At 37.1% G+C, this 17,771-nt stretch overlaps 1 pseudogene; it reads right to left on the reverse strand.

The window, feature by feature from the left end:
* Nucleotides 1-3,909: 3,909 nt before the first annotated feature.
* On the reverse strand, nt 3,910-4,492 carry LOC114098011 (large ribosomal subunit protein uL6 pseudogene; annotated as a pseudogene).
* Nucleotides 4,493-17,771: the final 13,279 nt, after the last annotated feature.

Here is a 17,771-nt window from a genome sequence, read left to right on the forward strand (position 1 = left end):
ATAAGTAAGGCCCTTTGGTTAATAATGTCACTTGATTTTCTCTTCAATGTTTTCAGCTTCTGCATGTTATGAACACAGAATTGTTACATTGTCTAAATAGCTATGGGAGACAAACACAAATTTGTTGAAAAGCAAATTTGAGGAGTACAGAGGAAATATGATCAATTTCTGGAAACATGTATTGGGAGAAGAGCATCCCAACTATTTAAAAACCAGGTGGATACCAGAGATTGTACAGTATCACTTCTTAGAGACTGTATTTTCCTTAGCAAAAAGGGGGGTGGTAAAACATCCTCTTAATGATCCCTTTCTGTTACTCAAAACCTAGCCACATTGAGGAAACAAAGAGAGCAAGCCAGGGCTGAAATGTCTAGATATGTATTATCTGGAAAGACCCTCCTTTTTTCAAAATTCTGGGAATTAGAGCAACTTAATGTTACCTGTAGGAAATTCCTTTTTGCTCGTACACTAGGACAGTTGCTCTGTGAATTCTGGTCATATAAGCAAACTAAGCAAGCTAAAGCTGGTGATGTCACTGCTTCTGAAGCCTAATATTTCAAACCCTTCTCAGTGGTAACTGGTGCAGATCTGAGGATACTGTGGAAGGATATGTGTCACTCATCCAGCTGGCTGACCTGGAGAAGAGATAAGAGGCACTGCCTGGAGAAGAACCACAATAGAAGGAGGTGCTGTCTGTTGAGCCTATCACCTTGGGACCTTCCCCATAAGCACTTCTCAATAAAGTCTTATGCCTCACACATTGTCTCCAGGTATTGTCTTGGTCTCTCAGCAACCTATCTCACTGCCCTGGCACGAGTGGGCTGTGCACCTAGCAGGGTTGTACCTTGGTGTCTCATAAATCAGCATGATAATAATGCTAGTTTTGAAGAATTCTTGAATAGCATAAATAAGATGGTTATTCATGTCTCAAAGAACATGAATTAGCTATTTATAATCTCTGTGGTAGGAATGAGAATTTTAGTAATAAAAAGCCACTCAGGGCTACAGGAACACCAAAGTGGCAGAGTCTGTGATTTAAATTTGAGCAATGTGACTCCACATGGTAGTCCTCTGATTCCACAGTGGTACCCTTAACTGTAAGCCCCACTTGCCTCTGTGATGCAGTGCTTCTACCTGTGCAAGAGAAGTAGTTGAGTTTTGTCTTTTTCAATCGGGTTCTTTTAAAATATCATCAGGGCTGGGGATGTGGCTCAAGCGGTAGTGTGCTTGCCTGGCATGCGTGTGACCTGAGTTCGATCCTCAGCACCACATACAAACAAAGATGTTGTGTCCGCTGAAAACTAAAAAATAAATATTAAAATTCTCAAAAAAATAAATAAATAAAATATCATCAAGCAAAAGCCATTTACTAGAGTATTATTTTTTTCAATTCCCAAACTTTTAAATTGACAAAGCCTCAATAAATCAAAAATGACAGGAAATAAATCCTAGTTTATATCAACAGAGACTGTCTTTTCCATAATCTTTCTCCTCTTCCCTATATCGTCTAAACCAAAGAGAGTAATTGCCAGCATTTGGTAATTCCTTATAATACACACATAGACATGGCCGTGGAGGTTATACAAAAGAACAGACTAGGATTTCCTTTCAAACATCTGTGACTCAGGGTGAACTATGGGAAGTTAGAAAAACAAAGTTATTTCCGTGTTTTCAAAATAGAGAAACAGAAAGGACTGGAAATGCTTTTAGAACTGACACTACTTCTCAATGCTGATTTCATGCTTTAAGAGTGAAGGAATTAAATCCATGAAATAATTCATGTTTCAAAGTTGCTTCAAGAGGAAATTAGGTAAAGAATACAAAAGACTTTTCATTATTTCCTTTGTAACTTCTGGTGACTTTATAATTATTCCAAAATAAAGTGTTTTTTTTTTTAAAAAAAGTTATTTTAGTAGGGGAAATGGACTTTTGACCTTGGAAAGAATTACTGTTGTATTCTAGAATTCAGCAGAAGATTAAGAGAATCTCTTCTTCCAAATCAGAAGCACTGAGTAGAAAAAAGCAATAAAATATTACATCAAAAGTATGTTCCCTTCCCAGCTCAAGACTTGCACTCAGGAGTAGTAATTGAGTAAGAACTAACTATATATTTTGGATTTAATTACTTTTTTTTCTAATGATAGAAATAACATGTTCACTATAGAAAGTTTGGTGAACATTAAAAATCATAAACAACCTTTCCCATAATTTAAAACCAAATAGTAACTACTATTGATATTTTGGCATATCTTTTCAGTTTTTTTCCTAAGAATAAGTATTTCTGTATTAAATTAGGATCATACTCCTTTTTTTAATATATTTATTTTGTTTATTTATTTTTATGTGATGCTGAGGATAGAATCCAGTGCCTCACATTTGTGAGGCAAGTGCTCTGCCACTGAGCCACAACCCCAGTGCCCCATACTCCATTTTTATTTGATGAGTTTACTTTTACATTTATTATATTGTTAACTTTTCCCAAATAAAAAAATTAATGGCTGCACATAATTCAATTATATGGCTACATCATAATCTAGTTAATCATTCAATTATTGTGTTTATAATTTTTCACTAATATAAATAATGGTACATACAATTTTGGGGGGCATAACCAGGGATTGAACTCAGGGGCACTTGGTCACTGAACCACATCCAGAGCCCTATTTTGTATTTTATTTAGAGACAGGGTCTCACTGAGTTGCTTAGCACCTTCCCATTGCTGAGGCTAGCTTTGAACTCACAATCCTCCTGCCTCAGCCTCCAGAGCCCTATGTGCATCTTTATTTAGAATAAATTCTTAGAATATTATCACTAAGTCAAAGAGTTTTAATGTTCTTACCACATATTTGCCAATTTCTCTTGCAGAAGCTACACTAACAAATTATATTCCTGTAAATTCAGAATTCAACTAGCAGTGGCCTCTCTGTTTTGCCTCCTCAAAATCTATTTTCACCTGTCCATCCCTAACACAGTATGGATCTTGAGTGTTCTCCCAAAGCCCATATGTTAGAGGCTTGGTCTCCAACTGGGTGCAACTGGTAGATGGTAGAAACTTTTAAAAGGTGGGATATGGTGGTAGGTCTTTGGGTCATTGTGAAAATGTCTTACAAGGGGATTAGGGGGTCCTAGTTTCTTGCTAATTCTTTCCCTTCAAGGTCAGAAGGTGAACAGTTTTACTCTGCCATGTGATTTCACTTTAATGTGCTGCCATGTCACAGATCTAAAAGTAACAGGGCCAGCCAATCGTGGACTTGAACTTTTCAAACTATAAACCTAAATAAATGTTTTTCTCTTTACAATTTGATTCTCAGGTATTTGTTATAATAATGGAAAGCAGTTCAATACAATCTCACGGTTTATTTTGTGAGAGTAATACTAACACCTCCCCCCACCCCATGGTCAGCTTTAGGTGACTAGGAAAGAACTTTTAATTATAGGTTGCCATTCCTTGGCCTTTGTAGGGAGAAAAGGCACCATCTCTTTCAGTACTGTGTTACAACCATATTATCATTAGGACAGGCTTGCAATTTCCAAAACCTAATATTTACCCAAATCATTACCAGACACTAGAGAAACCCAAATGACTAACTAAATGTTCAGCGTTTTACAATCCTCATAGAAAGAATCTTATCCATTAGTGTTTCTCAAACTTCAATGTGCTTATAAATTACCTGGGTATCTTTTATTATTTTTACTACTACTACTACTACTACTACTACTACTACTACTACTACTATTTTGCCATGTTGGACATTGTAGCTGGTGCCTTGCACATTCTAGACTAGTGTTCTACCACTGAGCCACATCCCCAGTCTATTTGTTTTTTCAAAAGAGATCTTTTACTGCGTTACTGAAATATCACAAATTGACCCCAGGGCTGTGTTTCTGTGGCTGGATAACTCTTAGGTCTTATTCATCAGCCTGCTGAACTGTTTCTTTTTCAGAAACATAGATATCATCCAAAATTTTTCTGATATCCTTGTTTTTTTTTCATTGTTGTGTCTTGCTGAATTAAAGCTGCTGAATCTATAACAAGTTCAATATCATTTCCTTCAAAGATTAATTTGTCTTTCTGAGTTTGAGACACTGAACAAGCAACACCTGTCTTCATCCGAATCCTGCAGATGTATTTTTCATCCAAGAAATTTCAGATTTCAACAAGAGACCCATTCTCCTGAATAAAAATGTTGATGGGGAAGTGAGCATACACAGATCTCACCTTGTAATGGAAACCCAGTGTAACACTCTTGGTCATGTTCTCTATATGACTGCAGATGGTGTGGACAGTGGCCAGTTCCTTTCTATTTCCCCACCACTTGTCAACTCATAGCCTCTTCTTTTTTGTTCCAAGGAAACTGAGTTCTTCATTGATATGATTGAAATCCCTCCAGAGGGTTCCTCTAGGGCCCTTCACAATAACTGTGCTTCCCTTCAGAGTGATGTCGACATTTTCTGGAGTGTCGACAGTCTCATTGCTGAGAAGTGTCTTCATTCTCGCAGTAGTTACGGCAAAAAGAGCTATTTTAAAAAATATTGATATTTTATGGTGTGATTAACATTTTTGCGCTAAATTTACTCTGCAGCTTATTTTTTACTCAATATTATGCCTTCTAGTTCTTAACACATTTATTTCTGCATCAATATAATACTAACCTTAGAATATGGTTCCAGAACTCACAGTACCAGCTGTTCCTATTTTTGTTCAATTACAAAATTCTTTGGATTGCTTGCCCTTCACTCTTTCAATTGTAGTTTCTTTTTCCCCTGTTATTGAGATAGCATTGATAAATCGTATGATATACAGTTGAGCTATATAAAGTGATTATTTGATATATGTGTATATTGTGAAATTATTACACAATTAAGTTAGCATATCTATCTATCCCATACATGTATGTGTGTGTGTGTTTGTGCAAACACGTAAGATGCACTCTCAGCAAATTTAGAGTATATGATAGGGTATTGGGCAGGGACTATAAATGTGCTTTCTAACAAGCTCTGTGGACTACTCTGAATAGCAAGGTAATCCAGCTGGTAAGGATGACAGCTTTGGGCTGGGGATGTGGCTCAAGCGGTAGCGCGCTCGCCTGGCATGCATGCGGCCCGGGTTTGATCCTCAGCACCACGTACAAACAAAGATGTTGTGTCCACCGATGACTAAAAAATAAATATTAAAAAGTTCTCTCTCTCTCTCTCTCTCTTAAAAAAAAAAAAGGATGACAGCTTTGGTTACCAATAACTTAAAGGCTCTTTGAAGGGCTAAAAATTACCATGAAGATAACCAACATTAACTCCAGAATAACTGCCTGATTCTCTAGCAATTTTGCTTATGAAAATTTGCATCTTGGTCTGGGATTACAAGTTTCAGTTCCTTGCAAGTTTGTAATATGATAGCACTACTATATACCATACGATTTATCAATGCTATGTCAATAACATGGGAAAAAGAAACTACAATTGAAAGAGTGAAGGGCAATAGAAAGATTGCCCTTAAACTTTAAGGATCCAATATTTGGGTAAAAGTCTGAGTGTTCTTGGGAAAGATCTCTTAATCTCCTCAGTTACATGAATAAGGCGAATCTTCATCTATAACTTGAAATAAAACAAAGCGTACCTAATAGGGCTGAGTTGATGACACGAGATAATGTTCCTAAGCTCTTGGCAGAGTGGCTTTTCTCATCATAAACACTTGGAAAATGTCTAGGGTTGTGATTTTGAGTATTATCAATGTAGACAATATTTTCTTTTCCTGCAGAAGCAATGGCAAAATTATTTCAGAAAGTTGTCCCTGACCAATATGATAAATTTCTCCTGTTTTAGGAAATATGCTAACAAGTCTCTCAACATATGCTCTTCAATGTCTTCTTCTGAAAGATCTAAAGGAGGGGCAGAGCCAGAGGGAAATGAGTTGACTTCTTGTTGATTCCCAGGGGCGAGGTTGTTTTTAACAACTACAGATATTGCTTCCTGACAGTGAAGGTACACACTACTCATAAAAACTCTTCCAAGAATCTGAAAATAAAACTATTCTTCTGGCTTTCTTTTCTCAGCTAAATATCTATAACATTATTATTCTTTTTTCTCTTAGACGTCCTTAGACTTTCAGTGTAAGTATTCTTTTTTTTTCTCATTTATTATTCCTGGTTTACTTCCATCATTATCAAATTGTTGGTATTCATAAATGGAGTTGGGTGGAAAAAATTTTTATACTTACAATGATTTTCTGATAACTCAAAATGTGAGAAGAGAGAGGAACAAAAGTAAACCAGTAATTATCTATAGAAGAAGAAAAGAAGTTTGGAAAGAGAGTTTACTTGTCCAAAGTCACATAGCTCATAAGTGACAGAGGCAGGATGTGAAATTATATTTTTCCAAACTCATAGTTCATGTTCTTTCAAAATATGTCATGCTTATGGGAGATAAAACAAGCACACTGACTATTATAATTTAAGCCAAAGTGGGCAGTAGTGACATAAATATACAAGAGTAGTATAAACCAAGTGCTGCAAAGATTAGAAACAAGAAGAAATGTATTCAGCAGGCAGATTTCTCATGGCTTATGAACTAGATTTGAGATAGTTTCTGTATGAAACATTCTAGTTTGTGGAAATAGTACAAGAAGAATGGGAAATCCCAGACCTCTTCTCAGAAGTAGGAAGAGACAAGTCTGAATGGAAAATACCGCAGAGATAAAGTTGGAAATGAAAGGTTGGGGACAGATTATGGAAAATATTATATGCCAGGTAACACAGGAACATAAAATTCAGTAAACAACTAGAAACAGGTACATAGTCAAGAATTAGAGTTGAACTTTAGGAAAATAAATTTGACAATAACATATTGCATGGACTGGGGAAGGTAAAATTAGAAAACTCTGTTAGATGTCATAAGAAATACAAAGAGGGCAGGGGATGTAGTTCAATAGTAAAGCACTTGGCTAGCATACGTGAGACCATGGGTTCAGTCCCCAATACCGCGTGCGTGCACACACACACACACACAAAAAAAAAAAATACATCAATTTGATCTATATCTTTAAGCCTATTATCGCCAATTGTTTTTTACGTATTTACACAAATATTGTTAAATAAAAGCATAATTTAATGCTATTGAAATGTATAAAATGCCATGAAGATTGAGATAGAAAAAGATCTAAACTTTGGTTGGCTTAGGAGGAAAGATGTATTAGCAATTGTTGTTAATATAGATTTTTTTAATAAACTAAGTCTGATTTCATGGAAAATAATTAAATTTAAGATAGTTAAACTTCCTTGAAATTTATATGTCCCCACATGTGTGGACTCCTACCATTAACTTACCATCCTCCAACCAAGCAATTCCTTCCAAATACCAATACTGGAGTCATTTTTAAAAAATTATATAGGATGTGGATATGCAAAAAAGGCAAAGTTAAGAGTTTGGTTTTTAAGAAAAAGAAGAACAATCTACACTCAGTTTTATTTTTAGAGATGCCGCGTTATCAACTAAACCGAGATGAAACAGTTACTCATTAGATGACAGGTTTATTTTTTTCTCCTTAAATTCATTTCTGAGTTAATACATATCTGACTCATTGTCACTTAAAGAGGAACCTTCTTGTACAGACTTGTGCAGCTGCTGCAGGTTCAATTTCTATGGAAAATATACTCACCTTTATGCAATGCTAATAATGCAAATGCCAATTAATTGAATTCTGGTTTTGATTATAAATAAGCCATATTTTATAAAACTTGGATAGTGGGCTACAATTTTGCTGCCAAAATGAACTTTTAAAGAATGAGGTAATCTACTTGTTACTTGAAAAGTCACAAATTCCAGAACACTGACTCATTTGCGGTGAGAAAGCCCATGAAATTCTCGAGAGTAAGATGGAGCAGTGCAAATATCTGTAATGAGCAATAATGCCACACTGCGGAAAAACTACAGTGAATGTCATTCTAATTCAAACCTTTTAAGCTAGGAGATCCATCCAATAGAAAGAATAAGAACTCCAGTTCATTTCAATTAAAGCAAAACAGGAAGAGCAATAAGTAGCTAATCTTCAGAAGGAAGGGGGTGGGAGAGAAAGAGAAATTGATGTTTCCAGATTGAAAGCATTTGTGAAGCCTTTGGGATTTGGGCAAGTGTTCAGTCAAGTTGGGTGAGGGTGGGGTGGTTAAATTATCTACTTACCTGATTTGTGTTTATGAGATCCAAATGGAAAGATAGACCTTCTAGTAGAGATTTAGGATCTTGAGCATGGGGCTCAGTTCTCCAGGCCTACACCCCTTCCTTTGTAAAACGGAAATAATAATATCCCCTTGTAAATCTGTTGTATCTAGTAAATAAGAGAAATGATGTGAAGCACTCTCTCCAACATGCTTCAAAAACATATTGAGTTTAGAAGCTTTCAAAGAGAAAATAACTAAAGTAAGAAATCTACTTAAAAGAAGATAATTTCTGTTAGGAAAAGTCTAAATTCTACCCTGTTCCTAGAATATTTTATATACTTATTTTCAGATATTTAGCTTTAATTGTTTATTTTTTCCCCTTTTAAAGAAGAGAGTTTAAACCATCATTGCCCTGCTAATATTATGTGGCTCAAATTCAGAGGGCTGGGTCTTCCCCAAGAGCACTTAAAATCAGGCCATGATTCGTTAGAGCACTTAGCACATGCTTTGCTTTGAGCAAAAAGCTGGCCTCTTCCATCCTTGTTCCTTGAGGAGAGTGAATTGCTTCAAAAGCCCTTGTCAGCTGTTGTCACTCACATGGAGAAATCTCAGAGAAGCATCCCCTCAGCCCCTCCTCATGTCACACTAAGGACTAAAAGCCAGGAAGACAGCTCAGTACTCAGGAATGCCTTATAGTAAAGGAAAAGTGTAAAACTTGTCCCAAGTGTTAGAACTTGGACCCCCCTTTCACCCCACTTGATTATTGCACCTAGCAGGACAAGACTGCTCCAGAAAGCACTGCTGTGTAATCAAGTGCTTAATCAGTCTGGTTCTGTTTGTTCCTAAATAACTATGAAGAGACCTTTTTGTCTGCGAGCATATTAAATACTTATAATGAATGAATGAATGAATGAATGTGCTCTCAGAGACATCCCCTTAGAGTTCTGTGTCAGAAGGGGTATCTGTCAGCTTTTTGTCACTGTGACCAAAATGCCTGACAAGAACAACTTGTATTTTGGATCATGGTATCAAAGGTTCAGTCCATGGTCAGATGAGTCCATGGTTCTAGGACAAAGATGAGGCAGAACATCATGGCGAAAGAGTATAGTGGAGAAGAACTGCTTAGTTCATAGCAGCCAGGCAGCAGTGGAAAGGGGCCTCAGGGAAGATGAACCCTTCCAGGGCACGCCCCCAATGACCCACCTCCTCCAGCCACACCCACCTGCCCACAGTTACCATCTGAACATCCCTGCATTAACATAGGAGGTTTTTGTTTGTTTGTTTGTTTGTTTTTGGTTTTTTTTTTTTTTTTTTTTTTTTGAGAGAGAGAGGGAGAGAGAGAGAGAGAGAGAGAGAGAGAGAGAGAGAGAGAGAGAGAGAGAGAGAATTTTTTAATATTTATTTTTTAGTTTTCGGTGGACACAACATGGAGCCCAGCGCCCCCACCCCACACATGCCTGGCGAGCGGGTTACCGCTTGAGCCACATCCCCAGCCCAACATTGGAGCTTTTGAGGAACACCTCATATCCAAACCATAACACTCTGCATTCATTCACTAATTTATTCATTGTATAAATATTAACAGGTGCCCACTATGTGCAGGTGCTATAGACATAATGTTATAGGACATAAATATAATGAGTAGCTCATGATTGAGATTTTGCCATCAAATAGACAATTGTAAACCTTTAAGTAATATCAAAAAAAAGTTATGCTCTAAGTACTCTAAAATGGACATATTATACAAGGGGAGGACTACACAGATTGTAATTTTAATACATCACATATTTGAATTTGTTATCATTTGTCCATTTTCTAATTTAAAACAGAAACATGAATTGGGTATTCTAGTACAGCTAAAGAAGATACCAGACTTGGTATCAGACCAAAGCAGTTATTTCCATCAGGAAACTATTAATGTTATTAAATTATTCATTCTCAGCTTTCATTGCTAAGGGAAAGTGACATATTGTTGACAGCTATCAGAATTCTTCATGCTTTATTGAAAAGTCATTTGAAAATTACCATATAATTAAACCCGATTCTTAAAAAGTTTCAAAACTCTCTCAGAGAACTAGGTATAAGATCATCTCTCTCTCTCTCTCTCTCTCTCTCTCTCTATATATATATATATATATATATATATATACACACACATATGTATATATAGTTATAACTCATATATACATATAGATAGATATAGATATATATACCAAAGATATATATATATATATATATATATATGTCTTCAGTCATTATCTTCAGTTTCTGGTTAAAGAGGAGAAGGGTTTGGGAAAGGAGAAATCCCTCCAGTAGAATGCAGTGTTAATGAAGAGAGGCTATCCCTGAACCTTGAGTCCTTTCCCATCTCCAAATAAGGGAAGCCCAATAAAATTACCTGGAAAGTCATTTCCCAGTTGGTTACCTATCTGGTACCGGAGTTTATGACTTTCCTGGAGGGTACTCTAAGTTTTGGAACATATGTTTGAGATGAATTTCATGGTTTGGCATGATGATCTTCTAGGTACAGAGGAACAGGGATATTTGGGGACATGGACAGTCTCCTTAAGTTCTTCATTCTTGAGAGCTACAGAAAGAAGGACAGAGGAGTCAGTTTTGGGAACAATACTGTCAAAGATGGAAAGGCAAAGAACCTATGTTCATAAGAGCAAAATGACTTAAGTGAGGGTGAAATCAAATAAAGTAGTACCAGGTAGCTCTGGAAAGGTAACTGGAGCTAGATCATGCAAGGGTTTACATGCCAAAACAAGGCAGGAATATTCGGTTTAGTAAATAATTGGAAACCATTGTAGGTTTGTTGAACCAAAAAGGGAGTATAACTAGTGCTGTGCTTTTGGAAGATTAATTTGAAAGAAATGTATTGACTGGGTTAGGGCAGAGAAGGCAGAAGCAACATGACATGTGATCCTGAATAAAGATAGACCACCATTATGAGATACTGCTACCAAGTGTTGACACTGACTCAGAGCAATTGGAATTCTTCTACATTATTGGCAATAATGCAAAATGGACCAGTCACTCTGGAAAATAGTTTGGTATTTTCTTTTTTTTAATTGACTTTTTAAAATAAATAAATGACAGTGGAATGCATTACAATTCTTATTACACATATACAGCACAATTTTTCTTATAAGTTAAACATAAACTAACTATATGACCCCCAAATCCCACTCTTCATTATCTAAAGAATTTAAACATGTTAACCCCAAAACTTATATAGTTGTCCCTCAGTATCCACAGGGAATTAGTTCTAGGACAAACACACACACACAACACTCTGCATCCATTCACTAATTCATTCATTGTATAAACATTGACAGATACCCACTATGTGCAGGTGCTATAGATATGAAGTTATAAGACATGAATATAATGTTATGATCATGAGTACCTCATGATTCAGATTTTAGCATCAAATAGACAATTATAAACCTCTAGGTCATACCAAAAAAAAATTGTTATGTTCTAGGTACTCTAAAATGGACATATTATACAATGGAAAGATTACACAAATTGTTATTTTAATACATCACGTATTTGACCTCCATGGAATTTGTTATCATTTGTCTATTTTAAAATTTAAAATGGAAACATGAATTGGACATTCTTATAATCTAAAAAAGATATCAGATTTGGTATCTCTCTCTCTCTCTCTCTCACACACACACACACACACACACACACACACACATATCTCAAGAATACCAAAATTCACAGATACTCGTCTCTAATACAAAATGTTCTGAGATTGACTCCCAGAACCCCCAAATTTGTCATATTTGTGTATAACCTACATACATCCTCCTGTATTCTTTGAATCATAAATAAATTATTTATAATACCCACTACAATATAAATGTTGTGTAAATAGTTGTTATACCACATTGTTTAGGAAATAACAACAACAAAAACAAAACTATACATTTTCAGTATAGTTACAACCATCATAGGCCTAAAGTGCAATTCCAATTCATGGTTATAGAATCTGCAGGTAGAGAACCCAAGTAGAGGGGTGCCTGGGCATGATGTTTACAGCAACTCATACAGCAATTCATACTTACCCTAAACTAGAAACACTCCAAATATCCTTCAGTTTATTCATTTGCTAAATGGATAGGCTGTGAAATACCATGGGTTACTGCTCAACAATAATAAGGAACAAAGGTGTCAGGCAGGATAAAAGAAGGTAGTACACACCTGTTATCCCAGCAACTCAAAAGGCTGAGGCAGGAGGATCACAAGTTTGAGACCAACCTCAGAAACTAAGCAAAACCCTGCCTGAAAATCAAAAAATTCAAAGGGCTGGGGTTGTAGTTCAGTAGTAAAGCACCCCTGGGTTCAACCTCCAGTACTGGGGGAAAAAAAGCCAGTCTCAAAAGTTTACAGGCAATATAATTCTATCCCTATAATATTCTCAAAAAGATCAAACTTTAGGGATGGAGGGAGGACAGAAGATTGCTAGGGGTTATGTGAAGGGATTTTGGTGGGGTTGCGGAGCTGTGAAACTGCCCTTATCCTGATTGTAGTGGTAGTACACAAATCTGTAGATATGTTTAAAATCGTAGAACTGTACACCAAAAGGAAGATAAATCAATTTTACAGTATAATTTAAAAACAAAAATTAAGAAAGCACTCAAAAAATCAAATATCAAGGAAAGCAAGATATCTTCCATTATTTGAAATATCTAACTGACAGAACATATTAGCATAAATAAAGTCAACGTGGGAGGAAGGAAAGAAATGATAGAATCTTAGATTCTCATAGATTAATCCAGAGTTGGTGAATGTGATTACAGCAGCTTGTATTTCTGAAGATGGCCACAACAATATGTGCCAGCCTTCTTGCTTTTCTAGGAATCTGAAACTCTTTCATGAAGAATATGTCCCTATCACTTGTATCTGTGACTACCTAGCCCAAGAGAATATGGAAAGCAATTTCTCTGTGATTATTAAGGCCAAGTCATAAAAATGCTATGCACTTCCTCCTTGTTCTCTTGGAACATTTGCTCTTAGAATCCAGCCACTGTATTGTGAGGAACTTAAAATAATCCATGGAAAGACCTATGTGAAAAGGAACTGAGATCTCTGCCCACATACCTGGGTCATCTTCCAGCCAATAGGGTGCACCACCTTGCCAGCCATGTGAGAGTGCCATCTTGAATATGGTCAATCTAGTTGGTATTACATAGAGCAGAGAAGAACCAAGCTGTCAAACTCACACAGATATTTATGAGCAAAATAAGTGATTGCTGTTGGGCCCAGTATGTTTGAGGCCTAATTACTAAATTTTGAGTAGCTTATTCAGAACAAAAGAGAACTAATATGATATTTTTACTCACTTATCAATACAAATGAATCACTGGACCTTTCTAAAAGGTGTTCAGAAGAATTTCTGGGATAGGATGAGGCTTAGAGGGAAAGAGTACATGATTGATTAGTGAAGTTAACTTTTGGGCATAGTACTGAGCAATGGCACCAGTACTGTTGTGTTGGCATTTGATATCCTCACTTGATATAATTGGATAAAACAGAATGCAGGCAGTTTGTGATCGTCTCAAGATCACACAGATATTGAATAGTGGAGCCAAAGCTTTAAATCAGATCTTTGACTTGAAGTTTAGTATTTCCTCCACTTTGTCATGTTCCTTCCCAATAACAGATTCTGGGGACCTAACATAGAGAACGTAGAGCTGCAGATATACTCTTCTATTTTCCTCTCCCATGCTTGTAACAGACATCATTAGCTAAGTATAGCACTTTCCTAAGGTCACTGTGATGTATATGGGTGATAGATTCCAAATTGCCATGGCTGAGAATCTGAGCAAAAAAAAAAAAAAAAAAAAAAAAAACAAGAATTACCACTAATTTGAATCATGAGTGTCAGAGGAGTACAACAAGGTGGGCTTAAAATATAGGCTGTAAAAAGGTTGGTACAGAAATGCAATGTGTGTGAGCAGGAAAGCAGGCTTCAGACATGACTGGTCCGTATCAAGGATGTGAGTCTGAAATGACATAAACTTACTTCTGACAGAATCTACTAAGGCATTGCTTCTCACATCTTTGGGGAACTCTGCTTGTCGACATTTTTATTTTTTTATTTTCAGTTGTAGATGGACATGGTACCTTTATTTTATTCATTTATTTTTATGTGGTGCTGAGGATCGAACCCAGTGCCTCACACATGCGAAGCAAGTGCTCTTCCACTGAGCTACAGCCCCAGGCCATGCTTATAGATCTTATTAGGCTTTTATGAATATTTTAAAATTTATTTTGTTGTAGTTGAAGGAAAACCTGTTATTTTAGTTAAAATGTTGCAAGTATAAAATTTGGCCTCAGTATGGTATATGGTGGAATTGGAATGCATACAACACAGCAGGACTGAAAAAAAGTGTCCACTTTGAAGTGCCTTTTTTTTGTACCAAGAATGGAACCCAGGGGCGCTTAACCGCTGAGCTACATCCCCAGCACTTTTTACATTTTATTTTGAGACAGGGTCTCCCTAAGTTGCTTAGGGCCTCACTAAGTTGCTGAAGCTGGCTTTGAACTTGTGTTCCTTCTGCCTCAGCCTCCTGAATCACTAGGATAATAGGCACCAACCACCATGCCCAGGCAAGATTCTTCTTCTTTATAGTGCATTGTCATTATCTGAAAATAAGGTAAAATCAGAAAAAAAAAATAGACCCATTTCTAAGGTATGATCTAAAGGTTGAATATGGGCACTGTAGATTATAGTGTATCTGAGAACTGGATTCATGTTCATCCAATTAGGACCAAGAGTGGAGCTTCTTTGAACTTGATCATAGAGGATCCAAACATCCTGAGTATGTAACTGTTATAAAACTCCTCCAAAAACAATGATCACTTTCCTCCTGCTGCGATTTTGAAGGGTACAGGGGTGGGATTAGATATGACATTTATTTGAGTAAAACAAGTAACCAAGTGTCGTCATTCATTTGTTTGTTCACTAAATACCTGGTAAATGCAAGCTATTTTGTTAGACACTATGGGGAATACAAGGATGAAACAGGGCTTTTGTATTCAAAGGTTCTCTAACAGGAACCCCATCATTGTGTTAACAAAGTAGGATTTGAGAACATGAGCCTAGTGAGTTAGACATGGCCAGAGGCCAGTACAGATATGCCAGTGATATACAAACAGAAGATCAATGGACTTAATCCTTAGACGTATGATATGTCATTACAATGGTCTACGTAGGCATCGGGCATCAAAAATATTAATAAAAATATTAACAGTATGCTTCTTTCTCTTTCTTTATACATAGATCTCACTATCATTGAAAAAATTATGAATTGCTGGGTCACTTAGATACATTACTGTGCTCTTAGGAAATGTTTCTGGTTATGAAATTCTTTAATCAGATCCACTTTCAGATTCACAGTATAGGCTTATTCTTTTTTTATTTATTTGTTTATTTTTTTTTTTAGTTGTTGATAGACCTCTATTTATTTATACGCAGTGCTGAGAATCAAACCCAGTGCCTCACACATGCCAGGCAAGTGTGCTACCACTGAGGCATTCTTAACAAGTGTTCTTTTCAGAAAAATATGCAGTGAATGTGGCAAAACAGAAATATAATGTGCTTAGAGATGGATTAGTTCACCTCACAATTAAATTCTCCTTTTTCGTACTTGAACTTTATTCTTCTGGAAATTTCTGTGTCCACATCAAATTTTTAGAAAGGTGAACATCATCATTTATTCACAAATCTTCAAGGATTAGAGACATGCTTGTTATATCTTTTCAGGTTTTGCATGCTGTGTTTGGGAGTTGTTGGTTTATACTTTCCCTGATATTTTCTACAGTACCATACCTCAGTGCTTTCAACTGGGTTTTCCTTATACTAGCAACTTGCATTTCAATATATAATCTTAAACCAACCACTTCTAAAAGTCCTATAGTATCTGGTAGATGCCAGAGCACTGGAACAAGACAGAAAAGAATCAAAAGAACGAAAATAGGCTTTGGAATTGGTCCACTCAGATGCCAGGTAAGATCTCTGCCACTCCCTGTGTGACCTCAAGTGAATTACTTAATCTCACCAAGCTTCATTTTGCTCATCTGTAAAATAGGGATAAAATGCATATAGGTCATTATAAGAATTAAGTAGGATAATAAGAAAGCAGAGAGTCTCATACATAGTAGACAACCTTTAACTACCCTACTCCTTCACTTCTTCCTAAAAACAATGATAAAGCTCAGGACTTAATCACTAAAGCACACAAACAGCTGCAGCTGCAGACTGGTCAGGTCCCAACCAACTTTTCTGACACTGATAAGTAGAAGATTTGGTATTTATCCCTTTTCTTCTTAATGAAAAAAAAAATGCACCCACCATTATGAAAAATGAAAATTTGAGAGAAAAAAACATCCATAATTCCATCTTCCTAGTACACGACTATTTCCATGTTTTATCATGGTCTGGCTTTTATACAAAATGGTCACATTTTCACCACAGCTGCAATCAGGGTGTGTTTATCTTGGCACAATCTCTTTTAAGGTACCGGTAGATTTATTCCAGGTGATAGTGGGAAGCAGCTGAAGATGAGAGAATGGAAGGCTGCGGGGGTGTAAAAGTTCTCTTATGATACTGTTCAAACCTTTCTTCAGCATAGAAACTCCACAAAGAACTCCTCTGCAGTTTTCGTTACCCAGGGCTGTTCCTTTAAATTGTTTGACGTCAGAGAAGGAATGCTATAGCAACAGTCTGTCAAACTGGAATTAACTCAAAAGAAAGATGGGGGTGGAGAAAGGAAAAATGCTCCCAGGCGGTACTGACTTCAGAGGAAGCAATTTGGATAGATGCATTTATTTTATGACATTTTCAACATAAAACACCCAGAGAATTGCGCAAAAAAAAAAAAAAAGTCGATTGAGATGCGTGTGGTGTTTAACTCACACAGTCAAGAGGGGCTTGGCAGGGTTAAATGGAAGGCCTTCCGGTTTTGTCAGTGACAATAGTAACAATAACTTCCAAGAATTGATCGTTTATTTAGAGGCACGTTGCGTGCAAATGTGTCAGGTAATATTTTTCAGCACCTTTATGAGGCAGGTATCACTGTCCTTATTTTGCCAGTGACAAAACTTATGACTCCGAGAGGATATAGGCTGTCACACAACTAGTGATGGGAGGACTGGGACTGCAAAGCAATTGGGTATGACTCCGGGCTTCACTTTCCCACAATTTAGAATTCCAGAATGTTAAACCTAAACAGGACCTGGGGGTCGTCTCGCTCAATCCGTGAGCAAACCGACGCCCGTAGTGTCAGGAAGGAAAGTGACCACAGTACTTAGACGGGCTCTACTCTACTGAGTGCTCCGACATCCAGGCGCCGCACCAAGAAAACGAAACTGCCGTGGAATTAATGTTTTTCTTCTCTTTCTAGCAGGAAACGAGAAAGAAAATAGGAAGCAGAAGCTGCGGGCGGCGCCCGCTCCCTGCGACCCCTGCTCGGGTCCCGCGCGCTCCAGGATCCGCGCGCGCCCGTAGCGCGCCTCCGCCCGCCCCCAGCGCGCCTCGTGCCTCGAGCCTCGCGCCACGTCCCCGCCCCGGGCCGCGCCGCGGAGTTGGCTGCTGGGCGT

The sequence above is a fragment of the Marmota flaviventris genome, chromosome 8, assembly GCF_047511675.1.
Source record: "Marmota flaviventris isolate mMarFla1 chromosome 8, mMarFla1.hap1, whole genome shotgun sequence".
NCBI classification, from domain to species: Eukaryota; Metazoa; Chordata; class Mammalia; order Rodentia; family Sciuridae; genus Marmota; species Marmota flaviventris.